This window comes from Trichomycterus rosablanca, chromosome 6 (assembly GCF_030014385.1).
Source record: "Trichomycterus rosablanca isolate fTriRos1 chromosome 6, fTriRos1.hap1, whole genome shotgun sequence".
NCBI classification, from domain to species: Eukaryota; Metazoa; Chordata; class Actinopteri; order Siluriformes; family Trichomycteridae; genus Trichomycterus; species Trichomycterus rosablanca.
This window is the reverse complement of record NC_085993.1, coordinates 31,232,659-31,250,986: the sequence shown is the minus strand read 5'-3', so window position 1 is coordinate 31,250,986 and position 18,328 is coordinate 31,232,659. Positions and strand designations below refer to the sequence as shown.

Below are 18,328 nucleotides of genomic sequence, written 5' to 3'. Positions count from 1 at the left end.
TTGGCTGCTCCTTTGATTTTGACGTACTGTATCATAGTGCTGTTTGTGAGCAGAACTCACGTGTGCTGTTGTGTTTGTTTCATGCGCCATTTCTGTGTTCTTGTTAAGTTCTGTATAAAATGGAGCAAACAGGTAGAAAATGTGATCGTTTTGGAATAGAGTCATAGGTGTGTAAGGAAGTCTAACTTCTGCTTAGCATCTGATCACGTCAGTGCTCATTTCATAAGAAAATCAGCCAATTTACATAACTCACACACACAGACAGACACAAGATAGGCATTCAAAGTGGCTTTGTAAGGCTGTTTTGCTCATGTGCATTAAATGCACGTTTTTGTTATATATTTTTATTCACATGATTCATAAAATGCTATGGCTTAACCTCTTATGTCAGTCTTTTTATCACCCCACCTGATGGGAAAATTCAGCGCCATTACGCTCATTATTGGTGCAACGTGCACGAGCAGCTGTTCGGTGAGGAAGATAGAGGAGAGCAGATACTAGTCATCACCTGTTCCCTACTGCTCAGGCCATTCAGTGCATACACAGAACAAACAGCTCTGTTTACACATCTGCCCCCTCGCCTGCTGCCTCCTGCCTCTGTGCATGCATGAGTGCATATATGAACCGAGGTGTATTGGGGTGGTATTTAAGGAAATCCATCTCCACCATGGTGACAGATCTCATTTCTAACCCTTATTTTGCCTTAAAAAGTATTTGTCCCAATTTATTTATTTACACTCATGATACCAACACCATATTTTACAGATGATAGTATTACCTGGCTGATTGTAAATAAAATAACTTGCCATACATACTGCTAAAACTTTAAGCTAAATTATTTTAAAAGACTTCATTGAGAAAGTAAGAAATCCCTTTTAAATAATGGTTTATTCCTGGCTATTCATCCATAAAGGTCATTTTTGGTGTTACTCTTTGGATATGGTTGGATAAGGACATCATCTTTAGCAGCCACTGACCTCTACAACCTTGTCAGTGTTAACTTTTTAAGGTTGATGTCACCATATCCATTCTAATTAATGCCTAATTAAATTTAAATGGGTGTCCTGACCTAGCCAGTGTGGCTGTAGTTTCATATTTTTGTCATGACAAAGCACTAAACTGAGCTGCACTGTCTGTTTAGTTTCCTTGATATGTCATGAATGCATCTTGAAAACTGAGCTTTATGTAATTAGATTACTGACTTGTTTATTTGACTATATTAATTGTATTTCTTCTTTTATGGGCCATACTGATAGACCTCACAAAGAATAGAATAGAATTACTTTGTCATATATACGTATACACTTATCAGCCATAACATTAAAACCACCTCCTTGTTTCTACACTCACTGTCCATTTTATCAGCTCCACTTACCATATAGAAGCACTTTGTAGTTCTACAATTACAGAGACCACTACAGAGCAGGTATTATTTAGGTGGTGGATGATTCTCAGCACTGCAGTGACACTGACATGGTGGTGGTGTGTTGGTGTGTGTTGTGCTGGTATGAGTGGATCAGACACAGCAGCGCTGCTGGAGTTTTTACATACCGTGTCCACTCACTGTCCACTCTACTAGACACTCCTACCTAGTTGGTTCACCTTGTAGATGTAACGTCAGAGACGATCGCTCATCTATTGCTGCTGTTTGAGTTGGTCATCTTCTAGACCTTCATCAGTGGTTACAGGACGCTGCCCATGGGGCACTGTTGGCTGGATAGTTTTGGTTGGTGGACTATTCTCAGTCCAGCAGTGACAGTGAGGTGTTTAAAAACTCCATCAGCATTGCTGTGTCTTATCCACTCATACCAGCACAACACACACTAACACACCACCACCATGTCAGTGTCACTGCAGTGCTGAGAATGACCCACCACCTAAATAATACCTGCTCTGTGGGGGTCCTGTGAGAGTCCTGACCATTGAAGAACAGCAAAAAAGGTGGCTAACAAAGCATGCAGAGAAACAGATGGACTACAGTAAGTAATTGTAGAACCACAAAGTGCTTCTATATAGTAAGTGGAGCTGATAAAATGGACAGTGCGTGTAGAAACAAGGAGGTGGTTTAAATGTTATGGTTGATCGGTGTACAGGTGTATAGTACAATGAAATTCTTTTTTTCACATATCCCAGCTTGGTTGGAAGCTGGGGTCTGAGCGCAGAGTCAGCCATTGTACGGTGCCCCTGGAGCCAAGAGGATTTAAGGGCCTTGCTCAAGGGCCCAACAAGGGCTGCATCGCAGAGCTAAGATTTGAACTCTCATTCTTTTGACTGATAGCCTAAAGCTCTACCCACTAGGCTACCACTGTCCTTTGTAAATGTACAAAGTACAAATTCCCAACAAGTTGGCACGCAATCATAGGCATAACAAAAGCTGCACTTCTTTATGAATAGATACCATTCAATGTGTTCTGTGGGCAGTTCATGCAATACTGATAAACAATAAAAAGATGTAGGCTGGGGTTTTGTGTGGTAATTAAAAACAGCTGAACCACAAATTGTAGACTCCTTAATTATTTCCACTATTGTGTTGTGGATTTGATTTTGAATGGATATAATCCCTTATAATTACAAAGTGTAAATATGTATTTGAGTTGTTAGAATTAGAATTAGACAGGATGGCCAACTTTAGAAGATTGTGCCAAGATTTATCCATTTCCAAATGACTGAGGTCACTGTGGTCCTGGGAACACTTAGTTTTAGATATTGATTATATTCCTGTCCTGATCTATGCCACAATTTGACAGTTCCTTGTGCTTCATGAATTGGTTTTAGTCCTGACAATCAGGTGTAAATCGCAGGCCCTTTTAGACCCTGGTTTGTGCACTGCCAAACTATATCCAATCAATTCAAATAGCAAAAGGTGGACTCCAGTTGGACTGTACATCTCAAGGGAAATTAAGGCAAATAGGATGCACATGCACATGACCCAGTTTGGATTGGAACAGCAAAGCGTCTTTTGTAAATAACAGATTTCAGATTTTGATATTTAATTTGTTTAAAAATATCATTGTTGGTGCATGTATCGATGGGTCAAATTCATTCAAAATCAAATCCAAACCACAATTGAAGGATCCAAATACTGACTCCACTGTGTATGTGGTGTGTGTGTGTGTGTGTGTGTGTTAATTCTCTTAAATCTTTATTTAACTGACAAACATACAAAATTGGCTGACCAAGCATTGCATTTCATAAATATAAACATATCTGAATTTTATGCCTTCTAAAAAGTTGGGAAAGTTTATAAAATATTCAAGTTTTGAAACATTCCACAATAATCAAATAAATTAGCACCAGGTGAGGGTATCATGATTGGGATTAAAGTGGGGTCCAGCAAAGGCTCAGTCTTTTTATGCAAATATGGGTAATTTCTCACCACTTTGGGCCCAAATTTGTAAGAGAGTTATCAATTAGTTTAAAAGAATTTCTCAAGGCAAGATTGCAAATAATGTAGGTCTTTTCCCATCTACTCATCTACTACATAATATTGTAAAAACATTCAGGAAATCTGGAGAAATCTTAGTTTGTGTAGGACGTGGAAAGTGGGAAACCAGCGTTGAATATGCATGACCTCCAAGGCCTCAGATGGCATTGCACTACAAACCTTTATGCTACTGTGATAAATATAGCCACATAGGCTCAGGAGTATGTGGAAAAACATTGTCACTTAAAACAGCCTGCCAAGCTGAAACTCTATTGCACAAAGGAAACGGCCTAATTTAAACAAAAAACATTCATTTAATTCAGAAACCCCATCGCATTCTCTGGGCCTGAGTTCATCTCAAATGGACCAAGATGTGCTATATAGATATATAGATATACTTTATTTGTCATATATACAGTGTATCACATAAGTGAGTACACCCCTCACATTTCTGCAGATATTTAAGTATATCTTTTCATGGGACAACACTGACAAAATGACACTTTGACACAATGAAAAGTAGTCTGTGTGCAGCTTATATAACAGTGTAAATTTATTCTTCCCTCAAAATAACTCAATATACAGCCATTAATGTCTAAACCACCGGCAACAAAAGTGAGTACACCCCTTAGTGAAAGTTCCTGAAGTGTCAATATTTTGTGTGGCCACCATTATTTCCCAGAACTGCCTTAACTCTCCTGGGCATGGAGTTTACCAGAGCTTCACAGGTTGCCACTGGAATGCTTTTCCACTCCTCCATGACGACATCACGGAGCTGGCGGATATTCGAGACTTTGCGCTCCTCCACCTTCCGCTTGAGGATGCCCCAAAGATGTTCTATTGGGTTTAGGTCTGGAGACATGCTTGGCCAGTCCATCACCTTTACCCTCAGCCTCTTCAATAAAGCAGTGGTCGTCTTAGAGGTGTGTTTGGGGTCATTATCATGCTGGAACACTGCCCTGCGACCCAGTTTCCGGAGGGAGGGGATCATGCTCTGCTTCAGTATTTCACAGTACATATTGGAGTTCATGTGTCCCTCAATGAAATGTAACTCCCCAACACCTGCTGCACTCATGCAGCCCCAGACCATGGCATTCCCACCACCATGCTTGACTGTAGGCATGACACACTTATCTTTGTACTCCTCACCTGATTGCCGCCACACATGCTTGAGACCATCTGAACCGAACTAATTAATCTTGGTCTCATCAGACCATAGGACATGGTTCCAGTAATCCATGTCCTTTGTTGACATGTCTTCAGCAAACTGTTTGTGGGCTTTCTTGTGTAGAGACTTCAGAAGAGGCTTCCTTCTGGGGTGACAGCCATGCAGACCAATTTGATGTAGTGTGCGGCGTATGGTCTGAGCACTGACAGGCTGACCCCCCACCTTTTCAATCTCTGCAGCAATGCTGACAGCACTCCTGCGCCTATCTTTCAAAGACAGCAGTTGGATGTGACGCTGAGCACGTGCACTCAGCTTCTTTGGACGACCAACGCGAGGTCTGTTCTGAGTGGACCCTGTTCTTTTAAAACACTGGATGATCTTGGCCACTGTGCTGCAGCTCAGTTTCAGGGTGTTGGCAATCTTCTTGTAGCCTTGGCCATCTTCATGTAGCGCAACAATTCGTCTTTTAAGATCCTCAGAGAGTTCTTTGCCATGAGGTTCCATGTTGGAACTTTCAGTGACCAGTATGAGAGAGTGTGAGAGCTGTACTACTAATTTGAACACATCTGCTCCCTATGCACACCTGAGACCTAGTAACACTAACAAGTCACATGACATTTTGGAGGGAAAATGACAAGCAGTGCTCAATTTGGACATTTAGGAGTGTAGTCTCTTAGGGGTGTACTCACTTTTGTTGCCGGTGGTTTAGACATTAATGGCTGTATATTGAGTTATTTTGAGGGAAGAATAAATTTACACTGTTATATAAGCTGCACACAGACTACTTTTCATTGTGTCAAAGTGTCATTTTGTCAGTGTTGTCCCATGAAAAGATATACTTAAATATTTGCAGAAATGTGAGGGGTGTACTCACTTTTGTGATACACTGTACATATACAGGTGTACAGTACAATGAAATTCTTTCTTCGCATATCCCAGCTTGTTTGGAAGCTGGGGTCAGAGCACAGGGTCAGCCATCTTACGGCGCCCCTGGAGAAGACAGGGTTAAGGGTCTTGCTCAATGACCCAACAGTGGCTGCATAGCAGAGCCACTGTCCCTATAGTCAGATGAGTCCACATTTCAGCTGGTTTTCTGTGTACAAACGTTGAGTCCTCTGTGCTCAAGAGTAAAAGGAACTTCCTCACCGTTTTCAGTAAGAAGGTGCCAAAGCCAACCTACTCCAACCTATTGGCCAAAGCCAATACTACTCGTAATTATAGTATGAGGTGTACATCAGTGCCCACATCATCTGTGACTTGCACATGTGTAAGGATACCATACCAGACATATACTGTCCATCAAAGTGATGTTTTTTCCAGTAGAGTCCATGATTGTTTGAGCCATAAGTCTGCATGAGCCCCGTTCTGCATGTGCTACATCAGCATGGCTTTGTAGACAAAGAGTGAGTGTGCTTGACTGGCCTGCCTGCAGTCCAGATACGTCACCTATTGAAGTGTATGGCACATCATGAAGAGGAAAATCAGTCATTGGAGACCATGGACTGTTGAGCAGCTAAAGTCTCATTTCAAGCAAGAATGGGCAAAAATTCCACCTGCAAATATGCAACAATTAGTATCCTCAGTTTCCAAATTAATAAAGACAGTGATGTAACACAGTGCTAAACATGCCTCTGTCTAAACTTTTTTGAGGGTCTTGCAAGCATCAAATTCTAAATGTCTCAACGTCAATTGGTTTTGGGGCTGGCATCTAGTTTTAAAGGTGCTGAGTTTTAAGGTATTTCTGTCCCATAAGGATTTAGGGGAAACCTGTTAATGCGTTCCATGATCCATGCATATATTTTAGGCTTATGTAAAATAATGGGGTTGTTTTTGACACGTATACTCTAAAAATAACACAAATATAATATAAAAACACTGAAATACAATTTTAAAACAGTGAAAAATTAATAAAAATACAATAAAACCTGCACTTTACTTCTTTATTGTTTTCTAATGCTTCTTAATTGTGAAGATGCTTGATCTTGGAACACCGTATTCCATTCAGTAAAGGCGCATTCACATGAGAAGCGACATAACTGCTTTTGCGCTGACTGTGCCGTTATTTCCTATGGAGTGTGGCGGTGCACAAAGCTTAACGTGACTTATTGTACTAAAACAACGCGTGAGGAATTTCATTAGTGGAGAGAACTTATGATAAGCGTTTTAGACTCTCGGAAAAGCTGATTCTTAAAATTTCTCAGAACCCCGAGCTATAACACAAGTTTAAAAGTGAAACGGCTATGTATCTGTGTTACAGCTAAACACAGATACATGTGGAGCTTTGAGAGTGAATTCGACGGTTATTCCACACAAATGCAGATTCGTCTCATATTCGCACTTGCGATGACATTTCACCGCATCGCTCAAGCCAAGCGCTGAACAAAGCGACTGTTCATTGTTCATTTAAAATAAAATAAATAATTTTTTTTAAATAAAAAAAGCTAAACACGTCAAGTTAAAGTGTATAAATTTCTCTACAAAGTGCATCAAGCTTCAAAGAATTTGATTTTAGGGGACGTCGAGTTACAAGGTACCACTGTACAATTAATAATAATAATAATAATAATAGAATTTTATTTATAAGCGCCTTTCAGGTCACCCAAGGACACTGTACAATTCAAATATGCAACAAAACAAATGACAACCAATAAGGTACATTATAACAGATTAATACAGGGAACACAGAACAGCACAACAAGCCAGAGAATCAAGTATAAAAGGAATAAAATAAAATAATAACTTTAAAAATAAGAAAATAAAAAGATTAAGAGACCAGGAATAAAAAGAGTACAGAGGTTAAGATAAAAACTATAAACTATGGAACGCAGTCCTATAAAGATGAGTTTTTAAGTGCTTCTTAAAAACAGATAGTGATGAGCTCGTGCGGAGGGAAAGTGGCAAAGAGTTCCATAATTTAGGACCTGCCACACTAAACGCTCTTTCACCAAATGAGCGAAGTCTGGTTGATGGAACAGACAGTAAATGGGCATCAGCAGACCGGAGTGAACGTGCAGGACAGTATGGAGTGAGCAGGGCAGAAAGATAACTGGGGGCCAGACCGTGCAGAGATTCATAAACCAAGAGTAGAATTTTGTATTGTACTCGGTAATGAACAGGGAGCCAGTGAAGGTTTTGCAGTATAGGGGTTATGTGTTCCCAGGGTTTAGTGTGAGTAAGAAGTCTAGCTGCTGAATTCTGGACATACTGGAGTTTTTTTAAGCTGCTGGAAGGAAGCCCAACCAGCACAGAGTTGCAGTAATCCAGTCGAGAGGTAATAAATGCATGAATAAGGGTTTCAGCCACAGGGTCAGTGAGAGAAGGACGCAACCTGGCAATGTTCTTTAGGTGAAAAAAAGCAATTTTTGTGATGTTATTGATGTGAGCCTCCAGATCAATTGAATTGATTAGTTAAAACAATAAAAATATTTTCTTTGTACTTTAGTTATTTAAAAAAAGAATTAACAATAAATCACTGATTCTTATTTTTATTGCATTCTTCAAAATGTCCAAACTTTTCTGAAAATAAAGTTTGTATATCCTTTGTATATACTGCATTTTTACATTTTTCTTCATACATAACACAGTAACTTACAAACATTTACAATGAGATATAACATTTAATACTTCAATTATACAATATCTTCACTACTTTTTAATCACTATCTTACTCCTGCATGTTGTCAGCCTCATTTCATCTGTATGACGCACATCTAAAGCGTTGATCATCGTTCAACTGTCCTTGGCTCTGTACATGATGCTCTGCAGCAGAGGGCAGGGTAATCCAGCACACATCCTCCCCCACCACACACCCATACAATAAACACTACAGTTACATGCATTTTACTGCCAAATTTCTCATTTGCATTCATAGGGAGATTCAATCTGACATGCAAAGTGCAGAAGCAAAAGTTGCAATGTGTAAAAGTATTACTGCCACCTTTATGTTGAACTGTCATGTGGTTGCTAGGGGTATTTCAGTTTTGCTAATGAATATACCATGTGAGACGAAGCCTTTTATTTAACAGCGTAAAATATACCAAATGTGTTCCTGGGCCTTATGATATGATTATAAGGGTTTAAACATACTGCAAAACATATTAGTCACATAAATCATTACAGTGCAAGTTAAAGAACTACTTTCCTAATAAAAACAAGGACTAACCAAATATTTCAGACTATACAAGATGTTTAATGTTGTTGTATCTTATTGTATCAAAGCAATGAAATCATTTTAAATGATTCTCATTTTATTTATTCTATTTGATATGGTTTCCTGAGTATTACCCAGCAAATTTTGGATGGGGGTGGAGCTGGAATCACACAAACATTGGTACTGAGGTCCTGGGTTCATTCATAGCCTCTGGCTATTTTCTGTAATTAGTTTAGTTTATCTTGTTGGCTTTCTCCAAATACTCGTGTTTTCTCCCGTCTCTTAGAAACATGAGTATGCAAACTGGCTTTTTCAAATTGCCCCTAGGTGCTCTGGTTACACTAGGCTTCTACCACTGAGATCCAGGATCTCTTATTATTAAACTTAGGTGTTTATCAAATTCATTATTTAAGGCACGTTGTGGCCTAGCGGTTAAGGTATTGGACTAGTAATCAGAAGGTCGCTGGTTCAAACCCCACCACTGCCAGGTTGTCACTGTTGGGCCCTTTGGCAAGGCCCTAACCCTCAGTTGCTTAGACTATATACTGTAAGTCGGTTTAGAAAAAAGCGTCTGCTAAATGCCAAAAATGTAAATGTAAGATGAAGTACATGCTTTCAGCTGGTGGCATAAATTTGGGGAGAGCCCTTGCCTGTTTCAGCATGACAGTGCCCCTGTGCACAAAACAAGGTCCATAATGACATGGATTAAGGAATTTGGTGTAGAGGATCTCCTAAGAGCTGATCTTTTTGACTACATGGGCACACATTTCCACAGACACACTACACAAACTTTCCGAAAGAGTGGGAATGGTTATAGCTTCAGGAGGAAGTTTGAGGGTCAGCCTCATATGAATATCAATGGTTTTGAATTAGTATGTACAACAAATTCATAGTCAGGTGTCTACATACTTTTGCCATTCAGTCTATGTGCAGTTAGTTGTCATTTATTAAACAAAGGCTTGACTAGATTGTGTACATGTCTTCAATGTTTGTCTCAGTACACTATTTTTGACACAGAAACAGTTTTATTACTTTCTTAATTAAACCTAAGTTAACACTTTTACATGAAACACAAAAAACAGGATTTCACTTTCAGAACAGTTCTTTTTGTTAACCTTTATTAAAAACTACTGTAATGGGCCCCAGGTGGCGCAGTGGGATATTCCACTAGCACACCAGTGCCGAGATTCTGAACTCCTCGATTTGAAACTCTGCGTTGCCACCGGTCAGCTGACTGAACTGAATTAACAATATAATTGGCATCATAATTGCCAATGCCTGCAAGGAGGGATGACCGGAATTTGTGGGCGGGGTATTCAAACGCCATGTAAGAACCCTGTTTGGCGGATAGAGGCACCTGTGCAGAGTGCATGGGTGGAAAAGGGTTCCATTAAGGGCTGCGTGTGGGTTGGAGGAGGGATGAGCAGCAATATACCCTCCTCAACTATAAAAAAAATCAGCGAAAGACAAATTGACTACACTAAATTTGCGAGAAAATGAAAGAAAAACGCATTTATATATATATATATATATATATATATATACATATATATATATATATATATATATATATATATATATATATATATCAGCCATAACATTCAAACCACCTCCTTGTTCTACACTCACTGTCCATTTTATCATCTCCACTTACCAAATAGAAGCACTTTGTAGTTCTACAATTACTGACTGTAGTCCATCTGTTTCTCTGCATACTTTTTTTAGCCTGCTGTCACCCTGTTCTTCAATGGTCAGGACCCCCACAGGACCACTACCGAGCAGGTATTATTTAGGTGGTGGATGATTCTCAGCATTGCAGTGACAATGACATGGTGGTGGTGTGTTAGTGTGTGTTGTGCTGGTATGAGTGGATCAGACACAGCAGTGCTGCTGGAGTTTTTACATACCATGTCCTCTTACTGTCCACTCTATTAGACACTCCTACCTAGTTGGTCCATCTTGTAGATGTAAAGCCAGAGAGATTACTCATCTATTGCTGCTGTTTGAGTTGGTCATCTTCTAGACCTTCATCTGTGGTCACAGGACGCTGCCCACGGGGCGCTGTTGGCTGGATATATTTCTGGTTGGTGGACTATTCTCAGTCCAGCAGTGACAGAGAGGTGTTTAAAAACTTCAGCAGCTCTGCTGTGTCTGATCCATTCATACCAGCGCAACACACACTAAAACACCACCTAGCCATGCTTTTGGGGGCCCTAGCCATGCTTTTGGGCCCCTTATGAAAATGGATGAGGCGTTGTGGCACTGCTCTGACTTCGACTTCTGGCTATTAGGGGTCCTAGGAAAGAGGGGGGCCTATTTTTAGATAGCCCTGGTTATGAGAGCCCCTACCAGGGGGCCCTAGAGAAGAGCAGGGCATACCATTAGAGGGCCCTTGATCACGAGGGCCCCTGCTATGGGGCCCTTGACTTCCATAGAAGTCATTTACCATGGCTCCTTGACTTTCTAGGGACCTACAAATTGCCAGGCAAGCTACCATATTTCATAACAGACGTTTTGTTGCAAATATGCGATTTAGGCCCTTACTTAATGTTTCTGAATTTGTATTGTTTCAAAATTATTATGTTAAATTTCTCTTAAGCGCAGAGACACAAATTAATTTAGCAATTTTGCAATTATTTAAATTTAAGACAAGCAATTTCAAGCAGTTTGAATGCATACAAACACTTAAATTATGACCAGATCAGAACTGTAAAAATGGATCTAAAAATGCAGTATATCTTCCACAGGATTTCACTTTCAGAACAGTTCTATTTGTTAACCTATTTAACAACTACACCAATGAACAGAAAGTTGCTTTTTAGGAAAGGTTAGGAGCCCAGAACTCCCTAAGACTGCACTAGGAAGAAGCCTTGAGAAGAACCTAGCTCAAAATGAGGGCTCATCCTCCTTCTGCTGACACCGGATAACAGGATTTACATAAAGCTCCTCCAATGATTCATCATGTCTCTTATTGTCAAGCGAGCGTTGTTTTTTGACTTAAAAACATATCATGTTCTCCAGATGTTGTATAAATGATTTTCATGCTCCAGCACTGGTTTGAATAGTGAGTGAACCTGCACCATATGTTCACCATTTCTATGACAACTAATCCCGCACTGAGCATGTGCAAAAAAACTGGCCCTGAGAGTTTAAAACCAGGGAGCAAGCATCTGGCTTACTAACGCTCTCACTGTGTACATGTGCATTTAATACAAAAGGCTTACACTGCATTTTAACCTGAACATCTCTCTTCAACACCTTTCAACATTACAAACCGGACTGACCTCAGGACCAACCCTAGTACCTCCCCCCTCCCATCCCATGATGACACAACAGGATGGCTTGTTTTGGCGATGGGGCAGATTAGCATGGCTTGCATATTTCATTAGCATAATTGAAAATGTCTTTTTGTAGAACACATGGCCTCCAGAGCCACTTTACTGCTGGAGCTAAACTGATGGCCTAAAGCGAAAAGCGTCACAGAACAAAAAGCTGTGATCTAATAAAGTACCATAGATTAAACATCTGTTCCAAACAATGACTTTTCTGCTTCCGGTTAAAATGGATTTTGGATTATTTATGATGCCTAAGATGCGATTGCAATTTTTTCTGAACAAATAAGCAAGCAATTATTAATAGTAAAAATAATTGTAACATTGATCAAAGTTTTAAACTTTTTTGTTGTTTAATGAATGAAGTTAGGAAAATATATTTTAAAACACAGTGTGTAGGTGTTTTTATTCTTCCTAAAAAGCCTAAAATATGCCATAATTATTACAGTGCCTTTAAAAATAGTCAGTCCCCTAAAATTAAGTTTAGTATAGTAATTTTAATATTGTAAGGCTTATATCCACTCACTTTTTTTTTTAATTCATCAATAAGTGTCCACAGGTTGTTGGGTGGTGCAGCAGTAAATTATACGAGCCTACTATTGCTGGGATCCAGAGTTTAAATCCCCAGTGGTGCTATCAGCCGGTCGGGTGCCTACATACAGACATGATTGGCTATGTCTGAGGTGTCTTGTTTTTGGTGTTGCTTTGTGCCCAGTGAGTCCAGGAAAACTGAATCAACCACAACCCTCACCAGGATGAAGTGGTGTTAAAACATGAAAATAAATTAATAAAAGTGTGCACAATGTAAAAATGGGAAAAATGCCAAAAATAGTTATTCAAAGTCCTTGCAACTGGATTTGACTTATGCCATGACATTTTTCATAAAAAGTTTTCAATTTGTTAATAGTGTACATCACTCGGCATGGTGGCTCGGTGGGTATACTGTCGCCTAACAGCAAGAAGGTCCTGGGTTCGATCCACAGGCGGGGCGGTCTGGGTCCTTTCTGTGTGGAGTTTACATGTTCTCTCCGTGTCTGCGTGGGTTTCCTCCGGTAGCTCCGGTTTCCTCACACAGTCCAGAAAAATGCAGTCAGGTTAACTGGAGACACTGAATTGCCCTATAGGTGAATGGGTGTGTGTATGTGTATGTATGTGTGTGTGTGTGTGTGTGTGTGTGTGTCTGTCTGTCTGCCCTGCGATGGACTGGCGTCCAGGGTGTTACTGTGTGCCTTGGGCCCATTGAAAAGCTGGACCTGCGACCCTAATTCGATAAGCAGTTAAGAAAGTGAGTGAGTGAGTGAGTGTACATCACTGTACAAACAATGAAAAGAATATCAGGAGTAGGATACAGTAGGTGCTAAACATACCTTGAAGCTCAATTAAGTGCATTATTTAGAAATAAAAAAAAGAAACTACAGCCACACTGCCTAGATCAGGATGCAATGAAAACTAGAATAGCGCTGTAACTGAAAGTGATGCTCATGAATCAACAGTATCCAATGATCAGATAAGATTTTCAAGGACTTCCTTACTCACGAAGTAAAAGACTTACTTAGAAAAACACTTCAAGTCTTTGGATTCGATAAGATAACAGTGAAACTGTATAAATATAAAAAAGTCACATTAGGCTGTGAAATATAGTGGTGGTAGCACCATATGATGACAATGCTTATTTTTAAGAAAATAAATCTGGTCAGGACTGGTGGAAAAATAATGTCCCAACTTTTTTTGGAAATGAAGTCTGTACTAAACAAGTGGATTGTGTACTAATTTTTGTTTTTTTGGTTTTTAAATAATAAAAGGGAATAAAAGGTCCCAGTCAAAATAATTTACATCTTACAATAATAATATAATATTATATAATAATATACACTTGTTTTGCATGGCTACCAGATACAAATCTCAAAATCTTAAGTGCTACATTTTTAAAAGAAAAAAAAAAACTCAAGTGTTCCGCCTAGGGTTTTTAGGTTGGTTCCAGACCCACCATGACCCTGATTAGATGGAAGCAGTTACTGAGTGTGAATTAATTTTAATAACGGGAATATTTGTGCACTTGATTTCACATCAAGATGTAGATGAGAAATTATTTAATACAAACTAGAAGTAAAATTTCAAGGGGCATGAAACACATTTTATCTGGTTTAATTATGAATCATTTTGGGTGCTAATCAAGAGGAAATATAATCCTAAGGACTTGTGTATGGAAAATCATGAACGTGGTCAGACTGAGAAGCTTGACAGGTGTGCTTGTGCATGATTGTGTGATTGTGTACTGAATAGTGATTTATTTGAACCAATATGACTTCAGAGATAGGGACTCCATGGCTACAGAGCACTCAGACCTGGGACTGGGTTTAATCTAAGTGCCTTGGGCAGATGGTCTGTCGAATGGGAACGTGAAGAGGCCTGGCTCTGGTGGTTAATAGTTTACCTTCTGCCTATTAGAGCAGTTTACACATTACTCGCACTTCACTCGCGAACCCAGATCTGACTTTCCAGTTCCTATGGAAACGCTAGGCCTCCGCGCTTTCCAGTCCTGATGTGTGAAGCCGACGTGCACCTGGAGATCAAGACTGATGACGCATTTTCATTACAATATTGAAGAACTAACATAGGATTATATAGGATGCACTTAATCACACTTACAGTAGTGTTGTGAATAAATGTGGGTGAGGTAAGAATTATGACAAGGTGAGGATGAGGATGCGGATGAGAAATCTACCTTGTGAAGTTTGCAATGCTGGGACTAAATACTAAATAACTTTTTTTCCAGTTTTCCCAGCTTTAAAATGTATGAGTGAATTCACCCTCTACTTTCAGGTTTAATGTATTGTAGAGGTCAAAATTTAATTAAAAAAATATATACTGTATATATTTTCATGAAATAAACTGGTATATAACTTTTAAAACAGCATTCGATTGTAAAAACTGCCCCAAAATAAAGTTAAATAAATAATTTAATGTACCATTAGTGACAAGTGATTTTTGTTGCACAAATGAGCAAAGAAGAATTTATTAATAGCAGAAAATATTCATAAAAAATAGGACCTTTCGATTGTTCATCTTAAAGATACAGTATACAAATGTATATGTAAATGTAAAAAAAAATCTGAAAAAAAAGATGTTTTTGAGAGCCATTTAAAAAAATCTAAACTATTAAAGACCCTTTGGTTGAATCTGTTGCATAAAATAATACAAAAAAAAAAAAAGTTAATTAAAAAAAATAAAAGCATAATTTTTTTTTAAAGATAAGATTCCTTTATTGATCCCCATGGGGGAAATTTGAGTGTTACAGCAGCTCCAGTACAGTGTAAGTACAGTAAATAGAGTAAATAAAAAATGCAAGTAATAGCTGCTGCAACAGTCTGTCCATCCAGCGCCAAGATAAGGCATGCTAAAGTCCTGGGTTAAACGCTTAAAAAAGCTTTCTTAAGGGCTTTTTTTTTCTTTTTTTAATTGTTCCAAAAGAACTACTTATACAGTATTTGTCCAGCCCTGTTTTTAAAAGGTTCTTTAAAGGGCCAGACATTTTCCAAAGAAGGCCCAGTTTCAACGGTTCTATGAATAGAAGAGATCCAGTGGTTGGTCTTGTAGTTAATCAATGAGAATGGTTTTTAATTTGGAAGAAATCAAAGAATGGAGAGAGCCTCCAAGTAATTAAGGGTCAATTTTTTCATCATGTATTTCTTCATTTCTCAGTGATACACAAAAGGTTTGCAAGCCTACAGTCTCAAACAAAAATTCAAATTAATTTAAATTAAGTTAAATAAAATTTTTAGTCTACAGTAAAAGTTTAATGCAAAACATCTGTCCAGATATACATTATTATACCTCGTGATCTATCAATCCATGTAGAACTTCTCCGTACCATCTTTTTCCATTATTTGAAGATATTCTGCACTTGCGTAACGCGAGCCGAACGAACAAAACTAAAAGGACACGTATTGTGCGTGTGGCTCAACGTGAAGCAAGTACAGGTGCGCACTGACGTTGTCCAGGTGTCCAAATAACCTGAAACCTTTTTTTTAAACGCTCTTGGATGTTTGGTTGTCCATCTGGGACCTAGAATGAGAAAAAAATAGTTTAAAATATTATCTGACACTGAACATTAGTTAAAATATATTAAAACACATTATTTTATACATTAGCAGTCACTATTTCTCGTCCTTCGCATTATTTAAAAATTATTAGAAGTTGGTCGACTTAGCCTTGCACAGTAGTCCACAGGTCCGTAGCCTGATAACAGCTGTCCTCCATCCGTCCACCTGCACTGAAAGTGAATCATCACAGCTAATGCTGGTTTTTTATACAGGTCCAGACCAGATGCTTACCTCCCCCTTACCTCCCTACACCCCCCTAGTCAGTAAGCATGGCTCTGTCCTAAACCACACACCACCTAGACCTACTGATTAGCATGTGCTGATAGTATCTACACTTCCCTTATTGGTGTTTGGTTTGAAACATACCCGCTTAGGATAGGACGGGAGGGGTCAATAAGAGGGGCATTAGTCTACCTGGCATGGGTGGAGCTACAGGATCTGTCCAGCTGCTGAAGGTTCTGGTCCAGTACAGGATATTACTAAATGCACTGTGTTTGAACGGATCAGGATAAATGAAAGTTCAGTGTGTAAGTGGATGAGGAAGTGACCTCAATGCTACACACACACACACACACACACACACACACACACACACACCTAATTTACACAATATTTACATACAGCTTACAGATCTGCCACTTCCTGGATCCACACTCAGACAGCTGTAATGTTAACAAGGCGCCACCATGCGATATTCAAGTGTATCACACATACTGGGTATAAAAGGAAGAACATCTACTAAATGGACAGTATGCATGGGCCACTATAAACAAAACAAGTCAACAAAGCCATGGTTTGACAAGTTTGTTGTGTAGAAACTTCAGTGGCCTGATTTCACTCTGATTAAACGTTTTTGGGTTGAGTTGGAACAAAGATTTAAAGCCAGGACTTTAGCAGACACTTTTATCCAAAGTGACTTACAGTACTGTGACAGTATACAGACTAAGCAATTGAGGGTTAAGGGCCTTGCTCAAGGGCCAGACAGTGGTAACCTGGCAGTGGTGGGGCTTGAACCAGTCACCCTTTGATTACCAGTCCAGTACCTTAACCACTAGGCTACAACTGCCCTTTCAGAATCAGAATCAGATTTATTGGCCAAGTATGTGAATGCACACAAGGTTCCGGCTGGTGGTATCTCTCAAGCAATGTATACCTTAAACATTAAACACAAAGTATACAAACAAACTATTATATACAAGCAATATACAGATATGTAAGTTAGCAGCATGTTATATATTTACAAAAACACAAAGTGCACAGCATGTAGAATGAGTACTACAAAGTGTTGTTAATTGGCAGCAGATTAATATTGTTGCGCTTAAGTCTGTATTGTCAGTCATTTATTTATTTAGGAGGGAGATGGCCTGTGGGAAGAAACTGCTCTTGAATGTGGAAGTTTTATTGTGGAACGCTACGTATATGGTAATGCTGTATGGTAACGCTTCACAATTTTGCATGTCATCCTTGCGCAGGGGCCATGCTAATCTTCTCCATATCGTTTCAATTTTAGTGTATGTGCTGCCATAGCAAGCACAACCAACATCAGTGCTTGACCTCAGAAATGCTCTTTCTTCTTGAATCAGAACAAATTACCACAGCCACACTTGAAAATCTTATGAAAAGTCTGTCAGAAGAGTGAAGGCTGTTTTAGATATGAAACGGTTGACTATTACTGTTGATTATTATGTACAACATGCTCATGGTTGTGTCTGAGTACTTTTGGCATAAAGTGTTTGTTGGCATAATTATTTATTATGAAAGTTGCCACAAAAATTAAATACAAAAACTGCAATTTCCAAACTGGATGATTTAAAATGAATAATGTCCTTTTTATTAGACACATGGATTAAAACAGTAGTACGAGTACAGTCATGTGAAAAAGTTAGAACACCCCCTGAAAATCTTTGTCTTTTTGAACATATTGAAACATATGAACATTTGAGCTTTTTTTGAACAGTACTGAGAGATTAAGCTTATTTAATTAAACAACAAAAAAAGTTAAAAATTACTTTTAAACACAAGCTGTAAAATGTAATGAACAAAAATGTAAATTTATTGTGAGGAAAAAGTTAGGACACCCCCACATTTATTACTACTTAAAATGTCTAAAATTAGAATCTGGTGCACCACATCAGCTGCAATGATTAGACC

General features: G+C 38.9%; 1 non-coding gene across 1 annotated transcript; it reads right to left on the bottom strand.

Annotated features, from left to right (window-relative positions):
* Nucleotides 1-17,604: 17,604 nt before the first annotated feature.
* Nucleotides 17,605-17,711, bottom strand: LOC134317382 (U6 spliceosomal RNA). The gene has a single exon (XR_010013202.1). It is a non-coding gene; the product is annotated as a U6 spliceosomal RNA (small nuclear RNA).
* Nucleotides 17,712-18,328: the final 617 nt, after the last annotated feature.